Genomic DNA, 21,264 nt, shown 5'->3' with positions numbered 1-21,264 from the left:
ATCTCACTCCAAAACTTTTTCTTATTTTCAACAAAATTTGTTGATAACATCTCACCCACTCTCTCATTTGCTCTCTTTTTACATTGCTTCACCACTCTCTTAACTTCTCTCTTTTTCTCCATATACTCTTCCCTCCTTGCATCACTTCTACTTTGTAAAAACTTCTCATATGCTAACTTTTTCTCCCTTACTACTCTCTTTACATCATCATTCCACCAATCGCTCCTCTTCCCTCCTGCACCCACTTTCCTGTAACCACAAACTTCTGCTGAACACTCTAACACTACATTTTTAAACCTACCCCATACCTCTTCGACCCCATTGCCTATGCTCTCATTAGCCCATCTATCCTCCAATAGCTGTTTATATCTTATCCTAACTGCCTCCTCTTTTAGTTTATAAACCTTCACCTCTCTCTTCCCTGATGCTTCTATTCTCCTTGTATCCCATCTACCTTTTACTCTCAGTGTAGCTAGAACTAGAAAGTGATCTGATATATCTGTGGCCCCTCTATAAACATGTACATCCTGAAGTCTACTCAACAGTCTTTTATCTACCAATACATAATCCAACAAACTACTGTCATTTCGCCCTACATCATATCGTGTATACTTATTTATCCTCTTTTTCTTAAAATATGTATTACCTATAACTAAACCCCTTTCTATACAAAGTTCAATCAAAGGGCTCCCATTATCATTTACACCTGGCACCCCAAACTTACCTACCACACCCTCTCTAAAAGTTTCTCCTACTTTAGCATTCAAGTCCCCTACCACAATTACTCTCTCACTTGGTTCAAAGGCTCCTATACATTCACTTAACATCTCCCAAAATCTCTCTCTCTCCTCTGCATTCCTCTCTTCTCCAGGTGCATACACGCTTATTATGACCCACTTCTCGCATCCAACCTTTACTTTAATCCACATAATTCTTGAATTTACACATTCATATTCTCTTTTCTCCTTCCATAACTGATCATTTAACATTACTGCTACCCCTTCCTTTGCTCTAACTCTCTCAGATACTCCAGATTTAATCCCATTTATTTCCCCCCACTGAAACTCTCCTACCCCCTTCAGCTTTGTTTCGCTTAGGGCCAGGACATCCAACTTCTTTTCATTCATAACATCAGCAATCATCTGTTTCTTGTCATCCGCACTACATCCACGCACATTTAAGCAACCCAGTTTTATAAAGTTTTTCTTCTTCTCTTTTTTAGTAATTGTATACAGGAGAAGGGGTTACTAGCCCATTGCTCCCGGCATTTTAGTCGCCTCATACGACACGCATGGCTTACGGAGGAAAGATTCTTTTCCACTTCCCCATGGACAATAGAAGAAATAAAAAAGAACAAGAGCTATTTAGAAAAAGGAGAAAAACCTAGATGTATGTATATATATATATGCATGTGCGTGTCTGTGAAGTGTGACCAAAGCGTAAGTAGGAGTAGCAAGATATCCCTGTTATCTTAGCGTGTTTATGAGACAGAAAGAGAAACCAGCAATCCTACCATCATGCAAAACAGTTACAGGTTTTTGTTTCACAGTCATCTGGCAGGAGGGTAGTACTTCCCTGGGTGGTTGTACTACCGTCCTGCCAGATGACTGTGAAAACAAAAACCTGTAACTGTTTTGCATGATGGTAGGATTGCTGGTTTCTCTTTCTGTCTCATAAACACGCTAAGATAACAGGGATATCTTGCTACTCCTACTTACGCTTTGGTCACACTTCACAGACACGCACATGCATATATATATATACATACATCTAGGTTTTTCTCCTTTTTCTAAATAGCTCTTGTTCTTTTTTATATATTACAAATCAGATCTTACTCCATAATCAATATCATATCATAGTGACTATCTGCCAATTTAACTTTGTTTACCATTATTTAATTTAGTCCCATACATATTTTCTCCTTTAATTTAGCTTTATTTTAGCTTTACATAACTACCTTAGTTCATATATTCACAATTGTTAAAATAATCAAGGTGCTATTCTCAGGTGCTAAAGTGTAATAAGTTCACAATTTTGCCATTATATTCCAAAACTCATTTATTTGATTACCACTTTATTGTTCACCACAAAGCTTTTTTAAGTCCCTTTTATATTGTCTCCTTTATTTTAGCTCAAATTTTTTACATTTGTTGAAATAATTCAGGTGCTATTTTATAGCTTTAGAATATTTACTTTGTCTGATACTTAATTCTAACTATAGATTCACTTCAAATCTTATGATTACAAGCATTGATCCTGATACCAACCTGTTATTGAATGACTTAAATGAATCAAACAGCAACTGTAATTACTACACTGCAGAACAATCAAAGGCACTTCTCAGTGCCAACAACAACATAACTCTCTTCAACTACAATATCAGATCTTTAAGCAAACATTACAATGACCTCATAGCATTACTAAATTCCCTACATGCCAGTATATCCATCATTACTCTCACCAAAACCTGGCTAAAGCCTGACACTACAGATGTCTATGCCATTCCTGGTTATACAGCCATACATAACTGTAGGCCAGATCAACAAGGGGGTGGTACAGCTATATAATACTCAGACCAGCTAGAATGTATCACTAATACAGTGGACCCCCGGTTAACGATATTTTTTCACTCCAGAAGTATGTTCAGGTGCCAGTACCAACCGAATTTGTTCCCATAAGAAATATTGTGAAGTAGATTAGTCCATTTCAGACCCCTAAACATACACGTACAAACGCACTTACATAAATACACTTACATAATTGGTCACATTCGGAGGTAATCGTTATGCGGGGGTCCACTGTACTTGCACAAGGGATGAACATGGGGAATATATAATAGCTGGTATAAACCTTGGTAATAAATACCGACAAGTTGGTATAATAGCTAAATTCAAATTCAAATACAGTGGACCCTCGGGTTTTGGCAGCCTCGACTTTCATGAAATTTGACCTTAGGCGAGTTTTTTTTTTTTAAAACTGGCCTCGAGTTTCGTGAAAAAACTCGTGTTTCGGTGACTGTCCGGTACCCATCCGCCCGTCACCACACACACAAAGCGAGTCTTACACGCCATTCATGCTCAGTGTGCCATTGTTTACCAACACGTGACCATCACCCCGCGGGTTCATACAATACATTTGATAATAATCCATCGTTTTTTGTGCTTGCAACTGCTAAATAAGTCATCATGGACCCAAGGAAAGCTAGTGCAAGCCCTTTGGTAAATAAAGTGAGTGATGGGGATGTGGAAGAGTTGGTGGAGGACAACCGGGAAGAGCTAACCACTGATGAACTGCAAGAGGTTCAACTGGAACAGCATCAGACCACAGCCAAGGAACTTGCTTCAGAGGAGGAGGAAGAGGGAGTGGATGAGGTGCCTTCTTCAGTGATTAAGGACATGTGTGGAATGTGGAATGAGTTGCAAAGTTTTGTTGAAAAGTATCACCCTGACCAAGGTGAAACAAGCCGTATCTGCAACATGTTCAATGACAGTGTTGTGTCCCACTTCAGGGAAATCTTAAAGAAAAGCCAGAAAAAGACCTCTCTGGACAGATATTCTGTGCGACAGGGGTCCAGTGACTCTCAAGTTGTTCCCAGTGGCATTAAAAGAAGAAGATAAGTAACCCCAGATAAGGACTTGCTGCCTAAAGTCCTAATGGAAGGAGATTCTCCTTACAAACAACAGCGTACACCTTCCTCATATCCCCCCCTCCCGTCTTCAATCAACCCAAAAGTCTTCAGTAAAGGTAAGTTATTATTATTTTTTTATTAACACACTGGCCGATTCCCACCAAGGCAGGGTGGCCCGAAAAAGAAAAACTTTCACCATCATTTACTCCATCACTGTCTTGCCAGAAGGGTGCTTTACACTACAGTTTTTAAACTGCAATATTAACACCCCTCCTTCAGAGTGCAGGCACTGTACTTCCCATCTCCAGGACTCAAGTACGGCCAGCTGGTTTCCCTGAATCCCTTCATAAATGTTACTTTGCTCACACTCCAACAGCATATCAAGTATTAAAAACCATTTGTCTCCATTCACTCCTATCAAACACGCTCACGCATGCCTGCTGGAAGTCCAAGCCACTCGCACACAAAACCTCCTTTACCCCCTCCTCCAACCTTTCCTAGGCCAACCCCTACCCCACCTTCCTTCCACTACAGCCTGATACACTCTTGAAGTCATTCTGTTTTGCTCCATTCTCTCTACATGTCCAAACCACCTCAACAACCCTTTCTCAGCCCTCTGGACAACAGTTTTGGTAATCCCGCACCTCCTCCTAACTTCCAAACTACAAATTCTCTGCATTATATTCACACCACACATTGCCCTCAGACATGACATCTCCACTGCCTCCAGCCTTCTCCTCGCTGCAACATTCATCACCCATGGTTCACACCCATATAAGAGCATTGGTAAAACCATACTCTCATACATTCCCCTCTTTGCCTCCAAGGACAAAGTTCTTTGTCTCCACAGACTCCTAAGTGCACCACTCACCCTTTTCCCCTCATCAATTCTATGATTCACCTCATCTTTCACAGACCCATCTGCTGACACATCCACTCCCAAATATCTGAATACATTCACCTCCTTCATACTCTCTCCCTCCAATCTGATATCCAACTTTTCATCACCTAATCTTTTTGTTATCCTCATAACCTTACTCTTTCCTATATTCACTTTTAATTTTCTTCTTTTGCATACCCTACCAAATTCATCCACCAACCTCTGCAACTTCTCTTCAGAGTCTCCCAATAGCACAGTGTCATCAGCAAAGAGCAACTGTGACAACTCCCACTTCATGTGTGATTCTTTATCTTTTAACTCCATGCCTCTTACCAAGACCCTCGCATTTACTTCTCTTACAACCCCATCTATAAATATATTAACCCTTTGACTGTTTACGCCGTATAAATACGTCATACGCACCACTGTTTCTCATGTATATATACTCAATAATTCTAGCAGCTTCAAATCAAGCAGGAGAAAGCTGGTAGGCCCACATGTGAGAGAATGGGTCTGTGTGGTCATTGTGCACCACATAAAAAAAATCCTGCAGCACACAGTGCGCAATGAGAAAAAAAACTGATCATTTTTTTTGGATTAAAGCGCCGACTTTGAGGTGTATTTTCGTATAGTATTTATCGTTGTATTCGCGTTTTCATGGTCTTGGGTGATAAAATGGAAAACATATTACAGAAATAGAGATGATTTTCATTACTTTGACGATGAAAACGACCTTGAAACTGAGCTCAAACTAACGGAAATGTTCGATTTTTAGCAATGTTCAGGAGTAAACAAATCACACCACACGTCCAATACACGTCAACTGGGGAGGCTAATATTCTTTCACTAGTGCACTGATATTATTTATACCATTTTTACAATAATGCAGTAGTCTGTATAACAGTAAATTTTGTATTTTTTTGTATGAATAAAAAATCAAAATAGAAAGCAATAATAATATAAGAGGGGCCTAGAGATGTGACTAATGAACAGAGGATATGTTATTTTAGTGCCAAGAATGTCTACCTTGTTTATTCTGGACCCTATTTTGAAATTGGCATCTTTTTTATTTTGCGTGAAAGTGGCCAAATTGCCAAATTCTGACCACTATATTGGGTAGTTCAAATTGGTAAATGGCGGTTTCTTGTACTCAGCTGATAGATAAAATGGAGTTCTAAAGAAATAGCTATGAGTTTGGTCAACTGGAACAATGGAATTGGCTGAAAAGAGGGCTCAAATTCGGCGAAATCGCCGATTCGCATATGTCGCCAAGACCGCTAACTTTGCGGGAGCGTAATTCCGTAAGTTTTCGACCAAATTTCGAACTTTTGGTGTCATTACCATTGGGAAAAGATTCTCCATCATTTCATAAGAAAAAATAATTTTTTTCCAAAAATTTGTCGACATAGAATGACAGTTTCAGAAAGGGGCCTGCGACAGTCAAAGGGATAAACAACCACGGTTACATCACACATCCTTGTCTAAGGCCAACTTTTACTGGGAAATAATCTCCCTCTTTCCTACATACTCTAACTTGAGCCTCACTATCCTCGTAAAAACTCTTCACTGCTTTCAGTAACCTACCTTTTACACCATACACTTGCAACATCTGCCACATTGCCCCCCTATCCACCCTGTCATACGCCTTTTCCAAATCCATAAATGCCACAAAGACCTCTTTAGCCTTATCTAAATACTGTTCACTTATATGTTTCACTGTAAATACCTGGTCCACACACCCCCTACCTTTCCTAAAGCCTCCTTGTTCATCTGCTATCCTATTCTCTGTCTTACTCTTAATTCTTTCAATAATAACTCTACCATACACTTTACCAGGTATACTCAACAGACTTATCCCCCTATAATTTTTGCACTCTCTTTTGTCCCCATTGCCTTTATACAAAGGAACTATGCATGCTCTCTGCCAATCCCTAGATACCTTACCCTCTTCCATACATTTATTAAATAATTGCGCCAACCACTCCAAAACTATATCCCCACCTGCTTTTAACATTTCTATCTTTATCCCATCAATCCCGGCTGCCTTACCCACTTTCATTTTACATACTGCCTCACGAACTTCCCCCATACTCACAATGTAATGTTATTATCATTTTTTATATGTATGTATGTATGTATGTATGTATGTAATGTTATTATCATTTTTTATATGTATGTACTTGAATTGTCATTGATTTCACTATGTAAATCTTTATTTAATTTTAAAAATAATATTTTTGGGTGTCTGGAATGGATTAATTTTATTTCCATTATTTCTTATGGGGAAAATGGTTTCAAGTTTCATGATTTTCGACTTTCGGCAGGCTCTCTGGAATGGATTAATCATGAAACTCGGGGGACCACTGTACCTACAAAAACCTCTCACAGTGATAAACATCTACAGAGTACCACAGTCAAACATTAGCCGTTTCAGTGAAAACCTAGGAAGTATGATAACTGATGCACGCATGAACAAAGATCACTTACTACTCTCAGGTGACTTCAATATAAATCTCCTACAAGACCAAGACACACATGTTACTGAATTCACAAACACAATGAGTAACTGCAACTTTCTACCAACAGTAACAAAAACTACAAGAGTTACAGAGACTAGTGTTTCCGTACTAGACCACATCTGGACCAACACCACATCCCCTTTAAAATCAGGCATAAATACAGATAATACCACAGATCACTACCCTACCTTCCTCATAACAAATCTTGGGAAATTACCCCAAGACACTACTAAAGTCACTTTCAGACCTCACAATGAGGCAGCTATTAATAACTTCTCAGCAGCAGTAACAAACATTGACTGGCACACTGAGCTAGAAATCTATACAGATATTGATGAATGTATTAATAATTTTCTAAAAAAGATGCAATACCTCTATAACAAGCACTGCCCCAAAAAAACTAAACAGATGACAGCTGAGATTCTGAACAGTCCCTGGCTAACACCCTTCATCCTCAAATCCATAAATACAAAGCACCTATACGAAAAACAGTACAGAATGGGTCACATAACCAGAGACCAAACAAGACGTTACTCGTCAATCCTAACCAGCCTGATAAGAAGGGCTAAAAAATTGTATTATGAGAACAGATTATCCAGCTTACGAGGTGATATAAAAATGACCTGGAAAACCCCATCAGAAATACTAGGAACAAAAAAGATAACACAAAATAGCAAAATTGAATTAACAAAACCAAATGAACCCCAGCTCTCGCCAACTGAAACAGCAAACAGACTCAATAATTTCTTCTCCACTATAGGAAAAAAACCTTGCCAATAAAATCCCAAGCTCAGATACCCCACCCAATGACTGCCTCACTGGCACCTACCCGAACACAATGCTCCTAGCTCCGACTAACCCTACTGAAGTCTCCTTTATTATCAACACACTAAAAAACAAGACAGGAGATTTAAATACCTTACCACCCTTTATATACAAAAAAGCATCAAAAGTGCTATCACCAATCACTGCAACACTCTTTAACAAATCCATAGAATCCTCTACCTTCCCTACAGTTCTCAAAATAGCAAGGGTCACCCCGATCCATAAAGGAGGAGACCAAACAGACATGAATAACTATAGGCCAATATCCAACTTACACCCTCTCTCTAAAATCTTCGAAAAATTAATTCATAATCAAATCTATTGCTACCTCATCTCCCACAACATACTCAACCCATGTAAATTTGGGTTCAGGCCTAATAAAAATACTAATTATGCTATTATACATGCTAGAACACATATACACTGCAATAGAGAAAAAAAAGTCCCACTGGGGATCTTCATTGACTTACGTAAAGCTTTTGATACAGTTGACCATGACTTGCTCCACATAAAATTGTCGCACTATGGTATAAGAGGGCACTCCCTCAACTACCTCAAGTCATACCTCAGCAACAGAAGCCAATATGTGTACACAAATGGGGCAAACTCTTCCGTACAGCCAATTACAGTTAGAGTCCCACAGGAAAGTGTACTTGGGGCTGTTCTCTTTCTCATATACATAAATGACCTACCAAATGCTTTGCAATTACTCAAACCCACACTATTTGCAGATGACACTACATACGTCTTCTCTCACCCGAGCCCAGTCAAGCTAGCCAATACCGTAAATACCGAATTACAGAAAATATCTACCTGGATGATGACTAACCAACTTACTCTAAACATTGACAAAACCTACTTCATTCAGTTTGGTAACAGAGCTACAGATGTCCCTCTTAACATAATGATAAACGGATCACCTATCACAAAACTCACAGAGGGAAAATTCTTAGGAATCCACCTTAATAATAGACTCAAATTTCATACACATATACAACAAATTTCTAAGAAAATTTCCAAGACCGTAGGCATACTATCGAAGATACGGTACTATGTTCCACAGTCAGCCCTCCTGGCCCTATATCACTCACTCATTTACCCTTATGTCACCTATGGAATTTGTGCATGGGGCTCAACAACAATGAACCATCTCAGACCATTAATTACCCAGCAAAAGGCTGCAGTCAGAATAACAAATTCCCACTACAGGCAGCACACTCCACCAATATTCAATACACTAAACCTACTCACCATACAAAACATCCATACTTATTACTGCACCTATTACATACATAGAACACTTAACTCTGATATTAACCCTCCCCTCAAACATCTCCTTACCAACCTCAACAGAACACATGACCATAACACAAGGCACAGATCACTCTTTGATGTTCCTCGTGTCCATCTCACCCTATGCAAAAACTTAATGCACATAAAAGGTTGTAAAATCTGGAATTCATTACCTGCGAATATAAAAGAAACACTGTCTGTTTATAAATTCTAGTCTCTCCTCAAAAATCACTTACTCACCCACAACTAAATAAACACTGAATAATTGTATCTCATAAATTGCATCTCATAAATGTTTCCTCATTATTGTATCACATCAAACTTTTAATTACATTACCTAACAGAATACTCCATTCTACTGATTACACAGCAACACAGTAAATGACCATATGAACTGTCTTTGTAATACTCATTTGTGCTAAATTGTTATCTGTTTACAAAAATGTTTTTACCACTGAATATATCATTGCTTAGTTAATCTTAAGTTAATTTTAAGCTGACCATAATGCTCTGCATACAAGGAACTTTGGCATGTTGCACTTTAATAACTGTATTCCACTGTACTTCTCTGTATCATGTTCAAATTAATAATAAAATTGCTGACCTAGAAAATGTACAGAGAACTTTCACGGCGCGCATAACGGAGATAAAACACCTCAATTACTGGGAGCGCTTGAGGTTTCTAAACCTGTATTCCCTGGAACGCAGGAGGGAGAGATACATGATTATATACACCTGGAAAATCCTAGAGGGACTAGTACCGAACTTGCACACGAAAATCACTCAAAACATAAGCAAAAGACTCGGCAGACGATAAAACATCCCCCAATGAAAAGCAGGGGTGTCACTAGCACATAAAGCGACAATACAATAAGTGTCAGGGGTCCGAGACTATTCAAATGCCTCCCAGCATACATTAGTGGGATTACCAATAGACCCTTGACTGTCTTCAAGCAGGCACTAAACAGGCACCTAGGTCAGTACCTGACCAGCCGAGATGTGGTTTGTATGTCGGTTTACATGCGGCCAACAGTACCAGCCTGGTTGATCAGGCTCTCATTCACCATGAGGCCTGGCCACAGAATGGGCCGTGGGGTCGTTGACCCCAGAAACCCTCTTCAGATATACTCCAAGTATACCTAACACCTGACACACACAACATCTGACACACACAACACCTGACACACACAACACCTGACACACACAACATCTGACACACAACGCCTGACACACAACACCTGACACACACAACACCTGACACACAACACCTGACACACACCACCTGACACACAACACCTGACACACACAACACCTGACACACAACACCTGACACACACAACACCTGACACACAACACCTGACACACAACACCTGACACACACAACATCTGACACACACACACCTGACACACACCTGACACACACAACACCTGACACACAACACCTGACACACACAACACCTGACACACAACACCTAACACACACAACCCCTGACACACAACACCTGACACACACAAAACCTTAAACACACAACACCTGACACATGCAACACCTGACACACACAACACCTGACACACACAACACCTGACACACACATCTGACACACACAACATCTGACACACAACACCTGACACACGCAACACATGACACACACATCTGACACAACACCTGACACACACAACACCTGACACACAACACCTGACACAAAACACCTGACACATTCAACACCTGACACATACATCTGACACACACAACACCTCACACAAAACACCTGACATACACAACACCTGACACACTCAACACATGACACACACAACACCTGACACACAACACCTGACACACACAACACCTGACACACATCTTACACACACAACACCTGACACACACAACACCTGACACACATCTTACACACACAACACCTGACACACACAACACCTGACACACAACACCTGACACACACAGCACCTGACACACACACCTGACACACAACACCTGACACAAACAATACCTGACACACACAACACCAGACACCCTCAACACCTGACACACACAACACCTGACACACACAATGCCTGACACACACAACATCTGACACACACAACACCTGACACACACAACATCTGACACACACAACACCTGACACACTCAACACCTGACACACACAACACCTGACACACAACACCTGACACACACAACACTTGACACACAACACCTGACACACACAACACCTGACACACAACACCTGACACACACAACACCTGACACACAACACCTGACACAACACCTGACACACAACACCTGACACACGCAACACCTGACACACACAACACCTGACACACAACACCTGACACACAACACCTAACACACACAACACCTGACACACAACACCTGACACAACACCTGACACACAACACCTGACACACACAACATCTGACACACACACCTGACACACAACACCTGACACACAACACCTGATACACACAACACCTGACACACAACACCTGACACACACAACACCTGACACACAACACCTGACACACACAACATCTGACACACACACCTGACACACAACACATGACACACACAACACCTGACACACAACACCTGACACACACAACACCTGACACACAACACCTAACACACACAACACCTGACACACAACACCTGACACACACAACACCTGACACACAACACCTGACACACACAACACCTGACACACAACACCTGACACACACAACACCTGACACACAACACCTAACACACACAACACCTGACACACACAACACCTGACACACAACACCTGACACACACAACACCTGACACACACAACACCTGACACACAACACCTGACACACAACACCTGACACACACAACACCTGACACACACACACCTGACACACAACACCTGACACACACAACACCTGACACACAACACCTAACACACACAACACCTGACACACACAACACCTGACACACACAACACCTGACACACACAACACCTGACACACAACACTACAGATAGTGTTCCGATACCTCAGTAAGGATTCGTTTAAGACTCTGTATACCATTTATGTCAGGCCCATACTGGAGTATGCAGCACCAGTTTGGAATCCACACCTAGTCAAGCGCGTCAAGAAATTAGAGAAAGTGCAAAGGTTTGCAACAAGACTAGTCCCAGAGCTATGGGGATTGTCCTACGACGAAAGGTTGAGGGAAATCGGCCTGACGACACTGTAGGCCAGGAGGATCAGGGGAGACATGATAACGATATATAAAATACTGCGCGGAATAGACGAGGTGGACAAAGACGGGATGTTATAAGAGATGGGACACAGACAAAAGAGGTCACAACTGGAAGTTGAAGACTCAGATGAATCAAAGGGATGTTAATTCAAATTCAATTCAAATTCAAAGTTTATTCTCTATAAGGATTACAATGCTGAGTTTACAGAAATTTGGTTATTGTGTGGTTTACATGTAGTAAAATAGTGATTACAGAGTGTACCACTAGAACGCTTAGCATGGCTAGGCATTTCGGGCATACTTAGTTTTATTCTTAACCCTTTGAGGGTTTTCGTCGTACTAGTACGTCTTACGCGTAGGGTTTTTTGACGTACTAGTACTCATAAATTCTAGCGGCCTCAAATCTAGTGGGAGAAAGCTGGTAGGCCTTCATATGAAAGAATGGGTCTATGTGGTCAGTGTGCACAGTCTAAAAAAAATCCTGCAGCACACAGTGCATAATGAGAAAAAAAAACTTTGACCATTTTTTTTTAATAAATCAGCGACTTTGCAGTGTATTTTCGTATGGTATTTATTGTTGTATTCTAGTTTTCTTGGTCTCATTTTATAGAATGGAAGACATATTACAGAAATTGAGATGATTTCGACTGGTTTTACAAAGAAAGGTGCCTTGAAATTGAGCTCAAAGTAGCAGAAATGTTCGATTTTTACCAAACTTCAAAAGTAAACAAATCGTTCCAAGCGTGCAATACACGTCAACTGGTGAGTCTAATATTCTTTCACAAGTGCACCAATAATATTTATACCATTTTTTACACTAATGCAGTAGTCTGCATAACAGTAAATCTTATATTTTTTATGAAAATAAAAATTCAAAGTGGAAAGCAAAAGAATATAAGAGGGGCCTTGAGACGTGACTAATGACTAGAGGAAATGTCATTTTAGTGCCAGGAATGTCTTTCTTGTTTATTCTGGACCCTATTCGGAAATTGGCATCTTTTGAAATTTGTGTGAAATTGGCAAAATTGCTAAATTCTGACCACTGTACTGGATAGTAGAATTTCATAAATGAGTGGTTTCTTGCACCCATTCGATAGAAAAAATGGAGTTCTAGCGAAATATTCATGTTTTTTGTCGACTAGTACAGTGAAATTGGCCGAAAATGGGGCTCAAAGTGGGCAAAATCGCCGATGCGTAAACATCGCCGAGACCGCTAACTTTGCGAGAGCATAATTCCGTAAGTTTTCTATCAAATTTCAAACTTTTGGTGTCTTTATGATCGGGAAAAGATTCTCTATCTTTTCATAAGAGAAAATAATTTTTTTTTTTTTTAAATTTGGCCGACCCTGAGAACGAGTTTCGGAGAGGGCCTGTCGACCCTCAAAGGGTTAATTGTAAAATATTACAAATTATGAGGTAAGTTGGTATTATGACTAAGTGGCTAAATACTAGTTTGTGAGTTTAGCAATGTGAATGCTTTTGTTTTGGAACAGTACATAGTTTCAGTATTGGAGTATCACAGGATTCATTATTTTAAGATTGAGATTAATATTTCTGTTTATGGTCAAATGAGTGAGTGAGTGTAAGTGTGAACCACCAGGTGGTATTCGTGTAGTTAGTTGACGGGGTGTATCAGGGAGATAAGATGTTTTCTAATGGTAGTTTTGAAGGTGATGAATGTGTCTGCAGTTCTAGAGTTCTCAGGTAGGGTATTCCAGATTTTAGGGCCTTTGACATACATTGAATTTTTGTAAAGGTTTAGTCGGACACGGGGAATGTCGTAGAGATGTTTGTGTCTGGAGTTATGCCTGTGGGTTCTGTCACAACTATCAAGAAAGCGTTTTAGGTCAAGGTTGATATTAGAGTTTAAGGCCCTGTAGATGTAGATTGCACAGTAGTAAGTGTGGATGTACTGAACTGGGAGTAAGTTTAGGTCTATGAAGAGTGGGGGGGTGTGTTGCCAGGGATGGGATTTAGTGATTATTCTTACTGCAGCTTTTTGTTGGGTTACTATTGGCTTTAGGTGTGTTGCTGCAGTTGATCCCCAAGCACAAATAGCATAGGTGAGGTATGGATAAATAAGTGAGTAGTATAGTGTGAGAAGGGCATTTTGCGGCACGTAGTATCGTATCTTGGAGAGGATCCCAACCGTTTTGGATACTTTTTTGGTTATATGCTGGATATGGGTGCTGAAATTCAGGTTGTTGTCAAGGTATAAGCCTAGGAATTTGCCCCCATTATTTCTGGTAATTAGAGTGTTGTCAATCTTAATGTTAATTTGTGCATCTCCTGCTCTGCTACCAAACATAATATAGTAGGTTTTGTCAGTGTTAAGCGTAAGTTTATTGGCTGTCATCCAAGTCGATATTTTGATCAGCTCCTCATTCACAATGGTGTTGAGGGTGGCAAGATTAGGGTGAGAGATGACATAAGTCATGTCGTCAGCAAAGAGAATGGGTTTCAGGTGTTGGGATACGTTTGGAAGGTCATTGATGTATATGAGGAAAAGCAGGGGACCAAGGACACTTCCCTGCGGAACTCCAGTATCAAGTGGCCGTGTTGCTGATGCTGTGTCTTTAATGGTGACATACTGATACCTATTAGTAATGTAAGATTTGAAACAAGCAAGCGCATGGCCTCTTATACCGTAATGATCAAGTTTGTGGAGTAGGATGTCGTGGTCTACTGTGTCAAAAGCTTTTCTTAGGTCAATAAAAATTCCTAGTGGATATTCCTTATTTTCCAATGCTGTGTAAAGCAGATCTAGCATTTTTATGATTGCATCATTAGTGCTTTTATTTTTCCTGAATCCAAATTGGCAGGGGTTGAGTATGTTTTGAGCCGTTATAAATGAATACAGTCTCCTGTGCACGAGTTTCTCAAAGATTTTGGATAGCAATGGTAAGTTAGATATTGGCCTATAGTTGTTTAAGTCTGTAGGGTCACCACCTTTATGTATTGGTGTAACCCTTGCCATCTTGAGTAGTTTCGAGAAGGTGCTAGTCTCTAGTGACTTGTTAAAAAGTAATGAAATAGCATGCGAAAGGGCATGGGCCGCTCGCTTGTACAGTAATGGTGGGACATGAGACAGATTCCCCGAGTTATTTTTAAGTGACTTTATAATCTCGGTGACTTCCGTGGGCTCAGTTGGGGCAAGATAGAAGGAATTAGGGAAATTCCCATCTAGGTAGTCCCCGGCATGGGCATTGGTATGTGGGATTTTACTGGCGAGATTAGATCCTATGGTTGAGAAGAAGTCGTTTATCTTGTTAGCTGTGTCAGTGGGATGTAGTGGTGTTTCATTAGGTTTAGTTAGGACAATATCCTTGGTTTTTCTCAGTTTGTGGGTCCCTAGAATCTGAGAGAGTGTTTTCCAGGTCTTTTTTACATCTCCTCTAGTGTCTGTGAATCTACTGGAGTAGTATAGTTGTTTGGCTTTCTTTATTACTTTGGTGAGAGCTGATGAATAGTGTTTAAGAATACCTTTGTGTATTAAGCCCTGTCTATATTGCTTTTCATATTGGTGTTTCTTGTCAATGGATTTCAGAATGGTGCTGGTTAGCCATGGGCAACCAAGCCGTTTGTTTGTGATCTGTTTTGTTTTTACAGGACAATGTTTGTTGTATAGTCTAAGTAATTTGTTAAGAAAAATGTCTGTCCAGTCATCAATACCATTGGCCTTGGAGAATTCTGTAGGCCAGTCAACAGTCTCTAGGTCAGCTGTGAACTTACTTACTGAGGCCTCGTCATGGAGTCTAAATGAGACTTTGTTGTATTCAAGTGGTGGTTTACTAATGTTTGTCAGGAGGAAGGTAGGGTAGTGGCCTGTAGTGCTATCTGTGATTATCCCTGATTTAAGGGGGGCTAGTATATTGGTCCATATGTGGTCTATTATGGTTGCACTTGTCTCAGTGAGCCTGGTTGGTTTAGTTATTGTTGGTATGAGAAGTGTGTTGTTCATAATGTTGATGAAATCAGTTACAGGCTGATCATCTAGTAAGCCAAGGTTGACGTTGAAGTCTCCAGCTAAGAGAAGGTGGTGCTTATTCACTTGTCTGTTTGTTATTAGTGACTTTAATTTCTCACTGAAATTTGGGATGTTTGTGTGAGGTATCCGGTAAATGGCACAGATTGTTATAGGCGTCTTAAGGTTTTTTACAGTAAAATTAGCAAAAATGTATTCCCCATATTCATCACTAAAGCAAGTGGTGCTAAGACAAGATAATTGGTTAGAGTAATAGATTGCAATACCACCCCCAACTTGGTTTGGTCTGCAGTTGTGAATTGCTGTGTATCCTGGTAGAGGGTAGATATCTATTGTGTCCTGCTTAAGCCAGGTCTCAGTAAGAATAATGCAGGAGAAGGGTGTTTTTAGTGATTCAAGGAGTGCTAGGAAGTTATCATAGTGTTTGCTTAAGGACCTGATGTTGTAGTTAAGTACTGATAGACTTTTAGCATTGTTTAGGATAGTGGTGGCTTGTGATGCTGTGTAATAAAGGCAGTTACTTTCCAATAGGTTTTGATTGGGTGTCAGATTATGGAGGTTTAGATCAGGGTCAACGTGATCAATCATCTTCTAGGTTTAAATTATGGTTATTTATATCCTGAGTTGTGTGTTGAGTTCTACTACTGATATCTGTAGTGGTAGGAAGTTTGGACAAGTATATAGCTAGAGTATTTTGGTCATATAGAGTATAGTCACTACTACACATAATGAAGTTGATGTTGTCTGTGTGTTGTGCTGGAATGAACTAAAGTACAACTAGGTATAAACTAGTAATATAAAAATACAAATTAAAAATAGAACAAGACTCTCACTTGTAATTGCACTAAGGTCTAATAATGACTTTTGTGGAGTCTATGTTTTGAGCTAGAATGACCTATAGTACAACTAGATTTAATCTAATAATATAAAAATACAAATTAAAAATAGCACTAGTCTCTCACTAGTAATTGCACTATGGTCTAATATAGTGAATTTGGAAGTATTTCTTCAGTCATAGAGTAGTCAAGCCGTGGAATAGCCTAGAAAGTGAAGTAGTGGAGGCGGGAACCATACATAGTTTTAAGGCGAGGTATGATAAAGCTCATGGAGCAGGGAGAGAGAGGACCTAGTAGCAATCAGCGAAGAGGTGGGGCCAGGAGCTATGACTCGACCCCTGCAACCACAAATAGGTGAGTACAAATACATGAGTACAACACCTGACACACACAACACCTGACACACAACACCTGACACACAACACCTGACACACAACACCTGACACAGTTGGAAGCTGAAGACACAGATGAATCACAGGGATGTTAGGAAGTATTTCTTCAGCCACAGAGTAGTCAGTAAGTGGAATAGTTTGGGAAGCGATGTAGTGGAGGCAGGATCCATACATAGCTTTAAGCAGAGGTATGATAAAGCTCACGGCTCAGGGAGAGTGACCTAGTAGCGATCAGTGAAGAGGCGGGGCCAGGAGCTCGGACTCGACCCCCGCAACCTCAACTAGGTGAGTACAACTAGGTGAGTACAACACCTGACACACAACACCTGACACACACAACACCTGACACACTCAACACCTGACACACAACACCCGACACACTCAACATCTGACACACAACACCTGACACACACAACACCTGACACACACAACACCTGACACACACATCTGACACACTCAACATCTGACACACACAACACCTGACACACACAACACCTGACACACAACACCTGACACACAACACCTGACACACAACACCTGACACACACATCTGACACACTCAACATCTGACACACTCAACATCTGACACACACAACACCTGACACACACAACACCTGACACACACAACACCTGACACACACAACATCTGACACACAACACCTGACACACAACACCTGACACACACAACACCTGACACACAACACCTGACACACAACACCTGACACACAACATCTGACACACACAACACCTGACACACACAACACCTGACACACAACACCTGACACACAACACCTGACACACACATCTGACACACTCAACATCTGACACACACAACACCTGACACACACAACACCTGACACACAACACCTGACACACAACACCTGACACACACATCTGACACACTCAACATCTGACACACACAACACCTGACACACAACATCTGACACACACAACACCTGACACACACAACACCTGACACACAACACCTGACACACAACATCTGACACACTCAACATCTGACACACACAACACCTGACACACACAACACCTGACACACAACACCTGACACACAACACCTGACACACACATCTGACACACTCAACATCTGACACACTCAACATCTGACACACACAACACCTGACACACACCTGACACACACAACACCTGACACACAACATCTGACACACAACACCTGACAAACACAACACCTGACACACACAACACCTGACACACACAACACCTGACACACACAACACCTGACACACACAACACCTGACACACACAACACCTGACACACACAACACCTGACACACAACACCTGACACAAGGAGTCACGACAATGTCTGGCGCCTTATTACACTATATTTCATGTGTCAAACTCTCTATATATCATCTAACACATGAATATTGTATTATAATAATAAAGACAGGTGTTACTCACATGTTAGAGGAGAAACAACAAGTGTTGTTGTTGTTGTTGTTGTTGTTGGGTTCATCAGGGCCACTGACAACATACGCTTTATCGACTCCGGTTCCACGGTGGTACCAGGAAGATTTGTTGTTAAGAGAGATAAGATTTCGTTCGGATTTTTAACCCCGGAGGGTTAGCCACCCAGGATAACCCAAGAAAGTCAGTGCGTCATCGAGGACTGTCTAACTTATTTCCATTGTGGTCCTTAATCTTGTCCCCCAGGATGCGACCCACACCAGTCGACTAACACCCAGGTACCTATTTGCTGCTAGGTGAACAGGACAACAGGTGTAAGGAAACGTGTCGAATGTTTCCACCCGCCGGGAATCGAACCCGGGCCCTCCGTGTGTGAAGCGGGAGCTTTAGCCACCAGGCTACCGGGCCACCATTCATGGTGGTACCAGGAAGATTTGTTGTTCACGGTGGTACCAGGAAGATTTGTTGTTCATGGTGGTACCAGGAAGATTTGTTGTTCATGGTGGTACCAGGAAGATTTGTTGTTCATGGTGGTACCAGGAAGATTTGTTGTTCATGGTGGTACCAGGAAGATTTGTTGTTCACGGTGGTACCAGGAAGATTTGTTGTTCATGGTGGTACCAGGAAGATTTATTGTTCACGGTGGTACCAGGAAGATTTGTTGTTCACGGTGGTACCAGGAAGATTTGTTGTTCACGGTGGTACCAGGAAGATTTATTGTTCACGGTGGTACCAGGAAGATTTATTGTTCACGGTGGTACCAGAAAGATTTGTTGTTCACGGTGGTACCAGGAAGATTTGTTGTTCACGGTGGTACCAGGAAGATTTATTGTTCACGGTGGTACAAGGAAGATTTATTGTTCACGGTGGTACCAGGAAGATTTATTGTTCACGGTGGTACCAGGAAGATTTATTGTTCACGGTGGTACCAGGAAGATTTGTTGTTCACGGTGGTACCAGGAAGATTTGTTGTTCACGGTGGTACCAGGAAGATTTGTTGTTCACTGTGGCATGCAAAGAGTACGTAACCTTTATTCGGCGCATGTACACACCCTCATTTACAGGCTATCTCCCCCAACCAGCGAACCAGGTTGCTAAGAGTTGATGATGGGGCCCCGTCGTTCAACTAGTGACCAGGTTCTAGCCAATAAGAAGATGGTTTTGGCAATCGCAGAGGTTATGTGGGTACCGCTCTCCTGTCTGCCCTTGTCATTCCCATTCTAGAGCTGGTTGAAGCACGGTCTGCTATCTTCTGGCTTCTATTTCTGCTTTGCTTACCGTGGAGTGCACTATACTTATCACTGTACATAGTGTACATATTGCTGTTATAAATTGGTGAAGGATAATATAAGTCTAAACTTTTTCTACTGTGTTTATTTGCTCCCATTACAGGAGGCCTGGTCTCAGACCGGGCCGCGGGGGCGTTGACCCCCGGAACTCTCTCCAGGTAAACTCCAGGTAAACTCCCATTACACCCGGGGTAACAGGCCATTTGGAATCCTGGGTTGTAATATTCACGGTGGTACCAGGAAGATTTGTTCTTCACGGTGTTAGTTTAATATGTTTATTATGCACCCCATACCCATCCTGTGGGCGGTAGTCAAAAGATTACAGAGGTACATAATTGGTCCAGGGACTGGACTCCAAAGTTTTGATAGCTGAGCCATTCCTGGTTACACAGCCATACACAACTGTAGGCCAGACCAACAAGGGGGTGGCACTGCTATATACTACTCAGACCAACTAGAATGTATCACTAATACTTGCACAAGGGATGAACATGGGGAATATATAATAGCTAAATTCAAATCCAAATACCTACAAAAACCTCTCACAGTGATAAACATCTACAGAATTCCACAATCAAACTTTAGCCAATTTAGTCAAAACCTAGGAAGTATGATAACTGATGCACGCATGAACAAAGATCACTTACTACTCTCAGGTGACTTCAATATAAATCTCCTGCAAGACCAGGACCCACACGTTACTGAATTCACAAACACAATGAGTAACTGCATGTTGCTACCAACAGTAACAAAACCTACAAGAGTTACAGAGACTAGTGTTTCCCTACTTGACCACATCTGGACCAACACCATATCCCCTTTAAAATCAGGCATAATTACAGATAATACCACAGACCACTACCCTACTTTCCTCATAACAACTCTTGGTAAAATACCCCAAGACACTACTAAAGTCACCTTCAGACTTC

General features: G+C 41.1%; 1 long non-coding RNA gene across 1 annotated transcript in view; it reads right to left on the bottom strand.

Annotated features, from left to right (window-relative positions):
* The window catches only part of LOC128703867 (uncharacterized), a 95,560-nt gene extending 76,460 nt beyond the window's left edge, over positions 1 to 19,100 (bottom strand). Inside the window, exon 1 of the long non-coding RNA XR_011394698.1 lies at positions 19,041 to 19,100. This is a non-coding gene — a long non-coding RNA (uncharacterized lncRNA). The remainder of the gene's footprint in view (positions 1 to 19,040) is intronic.
* Positions 19,101 to 21,264: the final 2,164 nt, after the last annotated feature.

The sequence above is a fragment of the Cherax quadricarinatus genome, chromosome 95, assembly GCF_038502225.1.
Source record: "Cherax quadricarinatus isolate ZL_2023a chromosome 95, ASM3850222v1, whole genome shotgun sequence".
Lineage (NCBI taxonomy): Eukaryota > Metazoa > Arthropoda > Malacostraca > Decapoda > Parastacidae > Cherax > Cherax quadricarinatus.
Note: the sequence above shows the minus strand (reverse complement) of the source record. Positions and strands in the feature narration are given on the sequence as shown.